At 35.4% G+C, this 10001-nt stretch overlaps 1 pseudogene; it reads right to left on the bottom strand.

Annotated features, from left to right (window-relative positions):
- Nucleotides 1–2717: 2717 nt before the first annotated feature.
- On the bottom strand, nt 2718–4485 carry LOC106733432 (elongation factor 1-alpha 1 pseudogene; annotated as a pseudogene).
- Between the last annotated feature and the right edge of the window lie 5516 nt (nt 4486–10001).

The raw sequence follows: 10001 nt of genomic DNA on the forward strand, positions 1-10001 counted from the left end.
CTTGACTGACATGCATAGTATTTGTGCTGGGAAAAGAAATGTTGTACACTGTAAAGATGTGATTAGATGTAAATAAATTAATTAATTAAAAAAAGAACAACTCATCTTCATCCACAGATAGTACAATGGAACTTGTGGAAATGTCTGATAAAGAATCTAGAATATTCATAGTAACAAAGCTAACAGAGATGCAAGAGAAGAGAGACAGTGAACTCCAGAAGAGACAGGAGAATAGAGCTGAGGAGTTCCAGGAGGTGAGGAAGTTCTTGCACAATCTGAAAGAGGAAATACACATCATAAAAATGAATATACATATATATAAACAAGAAATGGAAAATTATTTGTTGACAATAACATGTATGAGTAAGCCACTATATAGTGTATTCTGGATGGGAAGCTGCATTTTGTATGTTGTGATCATGTTCAGTGAATGAATGTAAAATTAATTATTTTATTTAAAAATTAATAAAATTAAATACATAATTTTAAAAAACCAGCAAACTGATTTTTGGCAAAGGGCACCAGTCAATCCAGTGTGAGAAAGAAAACCTCTTTAGCAAATGGTGCTGGGAAAATTGGGTATCCACTTGCAGAATGATAAATCTGGGCCCCTATCTTGCACCATTAACAAAAATCAACTCTAAGTGGATCAATGATCTGAACCTAAGACCTCAGACTATAGAACTACTCGTGGAGAGACCAGCAGATGGCATAATGGTTACATCACTGGACTCCCACATAATGGATCACAGATTGAGTCCCATATCCAGAGGTTTAAAACTCATGTTTGGCATGTCTGTGTGCATCCCCAAAATTCCAAGAGAAGAGTGGAGGAGAAAGGATTGCAGCATGACCATCCACCCTGGGAGGTGATTTCTTACTTTCTGTCTCTCTGTCTCTGTCTGTCTCTCTGGCAAGCACATATACCCTATAGCAAAGAAATCTCTCTAAAAACAAACAAAACTACTGGTGGAAAACACTAAGGAAACTCTGGGAGACATTGGAGTAGGCAAAGACTTCTTAAATAAGACCCCTAAGGCACAGGCAATAATCCCAAAAATAGACAAGTGAAATTACTTCAGATTAAGAAGTTTCTGCACAGCAAAAGACTAATTAATGTGAATTGACAACCCTTGGAATGGGAGAATATTTTTGTAAACTATGCCTCAGAATACACAAGAAACTCAGGTAGTTTACCTGAAAAAAAAATTATCAACCCAATTAAAAGATGAGTAAATGAGCTGAACAAACACCTGTAAAGAAGACATATGAACAGCCAAAAAGTATATGAAAAAAAATGCTCACCATCCCTTATCATAAGGGAAATGCAGATCAAAAGCACAATGAGATACCACCTAACCCCAGTCAGAATGACTAAGATTTATGAAACAAAAAGTGGTAAGTTCTAGAGAAGCTGTGGTGAAAAGGGAATTCTTCTACACTGTTGGTGGGAATGTAAATTAGTACAGCTACTGTGGATCTTCCTCAAAGATCTATAAATAGAACTACCATATGATCCAGCAATTCCACTCCCAGTATCTACCCAAAGGATAGGAGAATGCTCACTCAGGAAAGTGCTTGCACATCTATGTTTATTGTAACATTATTCACAATTTCTAAGACATGAAACCAACCCAAATATCCATGAATAGATGAACGGATTGTAAAAGTGTGGCACACATACACTATGGAATACTACTCAGCCATAAAAAATAATATCCTGGCATTTGTTAGAAAGTGGACATGTAGGGAAGATGAGTGAAGCAAGCCAGACTATGAAAGGGAGATTGTATTTCTTCACTTACTATATACTGACTGTCTACATGTTATGGTGGAAGCTGAAAGATTAGAGAATAACGGATTGTAAAAGTGTGGCACACATACACTATGGAATACTACTCAGCCATAAAAAATAATATCCTGGCATTTGTTAGAAAGTGGACATGTAGGGAAGATGAGTGAAGCAAGCCAGACTATGAAAGGGAGATTGTATTTCTTCACTTACTATATACTGACTGTCTACATGTTATGGTGGAAGCTGAAAGATTAGAGAATACAGAAGTTTAGAAAATGGTTATGGATACCAGAGAGATTGTGGGAAGAGGGTGAGGCGATGGGGGAGAGTGAGAGGAAAGGAATCAAGGAGAAAAATAGAGAAGCAAAACATTTAAGGGACACAGAAATGGAGAGTTGTCTGTTAATGATGTGTATATTTTCAACTGGACTTGGTGTAAAAGTTTATTCATGTTGGGTAAGTTCATTTTACAAGCTGTAGTGATATACAGTAATTGAATGTATAAATTAAAATGATAAAAAAAATTAAGTACTGATTTTAAAGACAAATAAACTGCCACACACAAAAAAACAAAATGGTCCACAAAACATTTTCCTTTCCTTCTAAAGGTTTTACGATGCACTGTTATCATTAACTAGATTTTTACTATCTTTTACAATTATTTACTTATCATTTTTACTATTACTAAGTTTGTTATAGGACACATACACTCATGAGAGAGAGAGAAATAGAGAAAGAAGAGGAAAGTGAGAAAGCAAGTCACCAGTTCCAGGACTCAAACCACCATCAGCCATGTGGAAGTCCCAAACTTTAACCACCATGCCACCTGCTGGACCTGTATTTTACTATTAGATTTTAATGGCCAATTGAGACAAACAGTTCTGAGACTGATTAAGACTGAAGTGGCAGGAATTAGGGATATTCATTTAGCCTGAAATTTCTGGGCAGACTTGGTGATCTTGCCAGCTCCAGCGGCCTTCTTGTCCATGGCTTTGATGGCACCCACAGCAACTGTCTGTCTCATATCATCAACAGTAAAGCAACCCAAAGATGGTGAGTCAGAGAAGCTCTCAAGACACATGACCTTTCCAGGAATCACATCAACAATGGCAGCATCACCAAATTTCAAGAATTTAGGGCCATCTTCCAGGTTTTTGTTTTGTTTTGTTTTGTTTTGTTTTGTTTTTTTACCAGAACAGTGATCATTCTCTCCTTCAGCTCAGCAAACTTGCGAGCAATGTGAGCTATGTAACAATCCAGTACAGGGGCATAGCCAATATTGATTTGTCCTGCAAAGTTCAGAATAATCATCTGAGCAGTGAAGCCAGGTGCTTCCATTGGAAAGATGATTTTGCTGTCAACAGCAACACTTCCACAATGAACATCTTTGAAAGACACATTTTTGACATTGAAGCCCACATTGTCCCCAGGAAGAATTTCACTCAAAGCTTCATGGTGCATTCCAATATATTTTGCTTCAGTTGTCACACTGAATGGTGCAAAGATGACCACCATACCAAGTTTGAGAATATCAGTCTCCACTTGGGCCACAGGGATAGTGCCAATACCACTATTTTTGTATACATCCTGGAGAGGCAGACACAAGGGCTTATCTGTTGGATGAGTTGGTAGTAGGGTGCAATCAAGAGCATCAAGCAGCATGGTCCCACTGTTATTGCCATCTTTAATGGTGACTTTCAATCCTTTGAACCATGGCATATTAGCACTTGGCTCCAGCATGTTGTCATCATTCCAACAAGAAATTGGTACAAATGCTACTGTGTCAGGTTTGTGGTCAATTTTCTTTTATCTTTTTCTTTTTCTTTTTCTTTTTCTTTTTCTTTTTCTTTTTCTTTTTCTTTTTCTTTTTCTTTTTCTTTTTCTTTTTCTTTTTCTTTTTTTTTTTTTTTTGAGAGATTTTTGCTATAGGATGTGTGTGCTCACTGGAGAGACAAGAGAGACAGGAAGCAAGAAATCACCCCATTGGGGGTTGGCCACACCACAAGCCCTTCTCCTCCATTCTCCTCTCAGGATTTTGGGCATCCATGCACACATGCCCAGCATTAGTTTCAAGCCACCAGGTCCAGGATTCAAACCACAGTCAGTCATGTGGGAATATAGCAACATAATCATTATACCATCTGCTGGTCCCATGTAGCCAATTTTCTTAATGTAGGTGCTGACTTCCTTAATAATTTTCTCATATTTCTTCTGACTGTGTGATGGCTCAGTAGAATCCATTTTTTCAATACCAATGATTAGTTGTTTCACACCCAGTGTGTAAGCCAGAGGGGCATGCTCACAGGTCTGCCCATTCTTGAAGTTACCAGCTTCAAATTCACCAACACCAGCAGCAATACTCAGGACAGCACAGTTGGCCCAAGATATACCTGTAATCATGTTTTTGATAAAGTCTCTGTGTCCTGGGGCATCAATGATAGTCACATAGTACTTGCTGTCTCAAATTTCCAAAGGGAGATATCAATGGTTATACCATGCTCATGTTCAGCTTTTGGTTTATCCAAGACCCAGGCAAACTTAAAGGAGCCCTTTCCTATTTCAGCAGCCTCATTCCCAAATTTTTAGGTGGTTCTTTTGTCGATCCCACCGTATTTGTAGATTATATGGTGGTGGACTTTCCAGATATGTCCAAGGACAAAAATATTGATGTGAGTCTTCTCCTTTCCCATTTTGGTTTTTATTTAGTGGTGGTTTTCATGACACCTGTGTTCTGGCAGCAAAACCACTGAGAAAAAGCTATGCTTCTGAATTTCAAAATTTTCTACAAAGATACAGTAATCAAAAAAATATGTGGTACTGGCAAAAGGATAGACATGTAGATCAATGTAATGGAATTGAGAGTTCATAAATAAACCCATACATCTATGGTCAATTGTTTTTCCACAAGGATGCTAAGATCATTAAGTGGGAAAAGAATTGTTTTTCAACAAATAATGCTAGGATATGCAGATATCCATGCAAAAGAATGAATTTGCACTCCTATATCATACCATATATAAAAACTAACTGAAAATGGACCTAGATAAAAGAGCTAAAACTACTAAAGTCTCAAAAATAAACTGGTGTAAATCTTTATAAACTTGGATTAAACCATGTTTTTTTTAGATATAATTTCATCAATACAAGTTAAAAATGAAAACATAAGGGACCAGCAAATGATGTAATGGTTATGTTGCTGGACTCCCGCATGGCTGACCATGGTTCAAGTCCTGGACACAGGAAACTTATTCTGGGCACGTGTGTATGCATGCCTAAAATCCCAAGAGGAGAATGGAGGAGACAGGATTGTAGCATGGCCATCCCCCTGAGGGGTGATTTCTCACTCTGTCTCCCTATCTCTCTATTGAGCACATGTACCCTGTAGCAAAAATCTCTCTTCAAAAAAAAAGGAAACATAAGCAACTCAATGCATTCCAATGTATGAAAAAAATAAAAGAAAATATAGACAAGCTAAAATCATCAAAATTCAAAACTTATGTGTATCTAAAATATTATTTAAAAGGTGAAAAAACAGCCCTCAAAATGGAAGAAAGTGTTTGCAAATCATATATGAGAGGTCTTCAAAAAGTTCATAGAAAAACTGTATTATGACAAAAACTATGCACAGATTTCAATTTTTTGCACCAAAATTAATTCATATTTTAATTCTATTTTTCCATGAACTGTTTTAAGTACTCTTGTATATAATGGTCCAGTATGTAGAAAATATAGAGAACTCTTAAAAATCAAATAAATAAATATGACAAACATCACAATTAAAAAATAGACATAGTATTAAAGATGAGCCATTCAAAACAGAAATCAAGAAAACAAGATACAAAACAACAATCCTTAGGGATATATTTAAGCAAAGAGATGAAAGACCAACACACTGAAAACTACAAAACATTGATCAACTCGATTGAAGGAGACAGAAATAAATGAAAAGACATTCGACATTCACTGAAAAAATATTGTTAAAAATTTTCAATGGTTTCAAGTAATGACATGGAAAAATGTTTGCATACAAAGTTAAGTAAAAATAAATCGGGATAAAGTGGATATACACTATGATCCAAATTTATTTAGACCCATGTATAAATACATTTTAAAAATGATTAAATTTTTTATAAATTTTTATAAAGAGGTATGTTGGCTACCTCTAGATGGTAGAATTGAGTATAAATTTTACTAGGTTACCTGTATTTTCAAGTTTCTTCATAATGAGCATAGATAATTTACATTACCAAAAATAATAATGTACCATAACCCAACTAATAGAGGCTAAGAATCATCTATGTGTGACTAGTACTATGTCTTTATTTGCTTATTTCAGAAATGGCTTCTGAAGGATATAAAAATTCTGCAAAATTTTCTCTGCATACCCAAGAATGTGCATCATCCTGATTTCCTTCACTTGCATTATTTGCTTTTTTCTTCTCGCTTCCCACTTACCATAGGTATAGACAGATCCAAGGCTGAGAGGGAAGAAAGAAAAAATAGATATAGGGTGGACAATGAACAAAAAGGAGGTACTGGGATCAGCAGATAGTGTAGTGGTTAAGGTACTGGACTACCATGTGGTTGGTTGTGGTACAAGTCCCAGATCCAGCAACTTGAAACTCACACTGAGTGCACGTTCATGCATACCCAGAATCACAAAGAGGAAAAGGGACTGCAATGGGATCATCCCCCCGTGGGATGATTTCTTACTGTCTTTCTCTCTGTCTCTCTAGCAAGTACATACATCCTATAGCAAAAATCTCTTTAAAAAAATAATAATAATAATAAAATGAGGAACTGAATTCTTCCCTGCACTCTTTCTGACTCCTTTCAGGACCACTGAGACCTGAATGGAATAAAAGTGACACCAAAAACCAGCAATGTTGAGTGGCTTGTAGTTTTCTGAACAGATTATTTCTCTTCTACAGTTTCAATAAGTGAAGACAAAGTAAAGGCATATACATATGCATACTGAGTGTATAACTAATACATTCGTCCACAGTGTACTTTCCTTAAGCCTTAACACACTTTATTTTTTTAGAGGTTTCTTTTTTTCAATTTTTTTGAGGGATTTTTGCTACAGGGCACGTGTGCTCTACAGAGAGACAGAGAGACAAAGAGACAGAAAGTGAGAAATCACCCCACAGGGAAACAGCGATGCCACAAACCTGCAATTCCTTCCCCTCCATTCTCCTCTTGAGACTTTGGGCATGCATGCACATGGGCCTGGCATGAATCCCTAATACATCCTAGAGTAGAAGGAATTAAAAGACTGATTTTGCATATTTGAATAAAAGGTCAATCTTACAGTGAGAAGCCTCTGATGGGTCTCGGAGCCTCAGGGTAAGAACCCAAGAGGTCATTTAAACAATAAATAATCCATTACTGCCACCTGGGTGATTAGATGACATTGACATAGGTTTCACTCATTCAATTTTCTAGTTTTTTTTTTTTCAAGAAACATTGACCAAAGATAAACATTTTATAATTTTTAACAGTGAGTAATTTAAAAAATACTTTTCTACCTCACTCATAAGTATTCCTATGAGACTATTCATAATTGAAAGCTTTTGCAATTCCTTACTTTTCCTTAAATTTCAAAATCTAATACAAAAAAAATACAATCAAGAAAACCATTACCTAGGTAAGAGATTATAAAATACACTGTGCTCCTTAATTTCTTTAATAAATCTCACTTCAATCCCCAAAATGTATCTCTTACAATGTATCCAGTAGCTGGGTATCCATAGTGGTATATGTACCCAAAATGGTTGGTAAGATTTCAAGATTTGAAACTTGATTGCTATAATCCAAATCCCATTTATTAGGCTCATGACCATGATAATTACCCCAACCTTATTCTGCCTTCATTTCCCATCTGAGTAACAGGAATCTTAACAGTAATACTATCTACATCATAAAGTTATTACTGTGAGAATTAAATTAATTAACCTACCCTAAAGGCTTAGCATAGTCTCCATCACATAGAAATCATGCTATAAATGTCAATGAGATTAACATGAAATAAAGACAAGAAACTATACTATAAATCACTTTAAACCAGTGTTTTAAACTTTAAGTTGTTGTGAGCAGCCCTCATTGCTCTCCCGATAATGAGGCACTGAGACAAATTTCTAAGATGACTTTTAAGTAAAAGATGATTGAATAATTATACAGGTCAACATATACATAATTCAAATTCCATCCATAAAGAAAAAGAATTTCTGGAAACATATAAACTACCAAGACTGTATCAGAAAGACAATGGAAGCCTGAATAAACCTGTAATGAACAAAAAAATGGAATCAATGCTAAATATTCTCCCAATTAAAAAAAGAAATCAGGGGACCAGCAGTTAGCATAATGGCTATGTCGCTGGACTACCATGTAGTCGACTGTGGTTCAAGTCCTGGACCCGGTGGCTTGAACTCACGCTGGGCACGTGGGCGTGCATGCCCAAGATCCCAAGAGGAGAATGGAGGAGAAGGGATTGTGGCGTGGCCATCCCCCTGGGGGGGTGATTTCTTGCTTTCTGTCTCTCTGTCGCTCTCTGTCTTTCTGGCAAGTACATGCACCCTATAGCAAAAACCTCTCCAAAAGAAGAAAAAAAAAATCAGATCTTGATGGTTTCATTTCTGAATTCTACAAAACTTTTAAAGAAGAGCTAACCCCCATTTTACTCAAACTATTTCTAAAGATCCCAAAGGAAGGAACCCTCCTAAATTCTTTTTTTGTGTGTGCAAAAATAAAAATTTTTATTTTGATTGATTTCTCAATATATAATACAATATAATGCCAGTTTTTAATGCCAAAAATTTGGTTCCACTGAAAGTTCATAATGCTACAGAGAGCTACTACTTTTCCTAGGAAGTAGGTAACAGCTGGAAAGAGAAAACATGACTTTCTAGCAGCATGGTAACCTAAACTGCAGACCTAGCCTGCAACTTGTACACTAAGAATAGCATAGACATTAGCTGGTGACAGAAGTGAGAAATGGGAAACAAGATGTGAACACCAAAGGAAATATATATGTACTGTGACGGCGACAATGAATGGATCAAAAAGAGCTACAAGGACCTTAAGGGATAATTCTAGAAAAGGGAACCAAATATTTAACTCAAACGCTTTTTAGAGCCTTTCTGTAGAGATACAAATACATACATATATATAGATATACAAAAATATGTTTTATACAGATAAATGTTTCTCAATTAAAGATGGGACCAAAGTTATAGTTATGACTAAAGCACTGTTTTCTGTAAGACTATTTATCCACCTGAATTTTCAATTTCTTTGAAGTTAGTGCATTAAATGTTTTCCAAATATAATTACCTGACAGTCTTTTTACAGATATAAGTCAAGTTGGTATTATTTTTTAAAGGGTTTTCAAGTTAAACAATTTCCTTCTAAGACGTTGTGCATACCAAACTCATGACAAGCCGCATGAAGAATTACTATTAATAAACATATCAAAAAGGCCATACATAGAAGTCAGATTTTCCTCTTCACAGTAAATATTTTCTGATCTCCAGCTTAAGACTGGAGTGTTGAAAAAGCACAAGAAAGCTTTTGTAAGTACTTTTATGTTAAGAAGATATTTTGATTAAATATATATGAAAAATCTTCACATGTTATAATCATTAGTATGTTTGGGATTTTTGTTTTTGTTCTTAAATGGTGATATAATACTAACAACCACTGCCTATAGAATAAAGCACACAATATTTGGTGATTTTACAAATCTTTTTTCCAGGTGTAAAGGCTACAAAAATTCCTAAAAATTAGAGAACACCGAAAACATATTAAAGTTTGACATCCAGCTTTATAGTATTTCCATTTTACCCTGAAAAATAACTTAAAAATGTGACCTTGTCAGAACAGGCCAACTTGCTAATCATAAAAAATTGTTCAGAGCAAGAAATTTTACCACTGCTATGTGGGATTTTTGTAAAGATTTTTTTCTCTCCAAATCATTAGAAAAATGTTTAAAAGATAAAAACCACAATACAATATGGTGGTGGTCCCTAAACTATTTTGAAGGCAAGTAACTTAGTCTAAGATAAAATATTTTCACTCCTAGTAATCATCTTCTCCTCAAATGCCCTTTAATAAAAAAAATGCATGAAACAGTACAATAGCAAGAATCAAAGAGCACTATTTGTAATTTCAAGAACAAAACAAAACAAAAACAAAAAACTTTTTA

The sequence above is a fragment of the Tupaia chinensis genome, unplaced genomic scaffold (genome assembly GCF_000334495.1).
Source record: "Tupaia chinensis unplaced genomic scaffold, TupChi_1.0 Scaffold143746_1, whole genome shotgun sequence".
Lineage (NCBI taxonomy): Eukaryota > Metazoa > Chordata > Mammalia > Scandentia > Tupaiidae > Tupaia > Tupaia belangeri.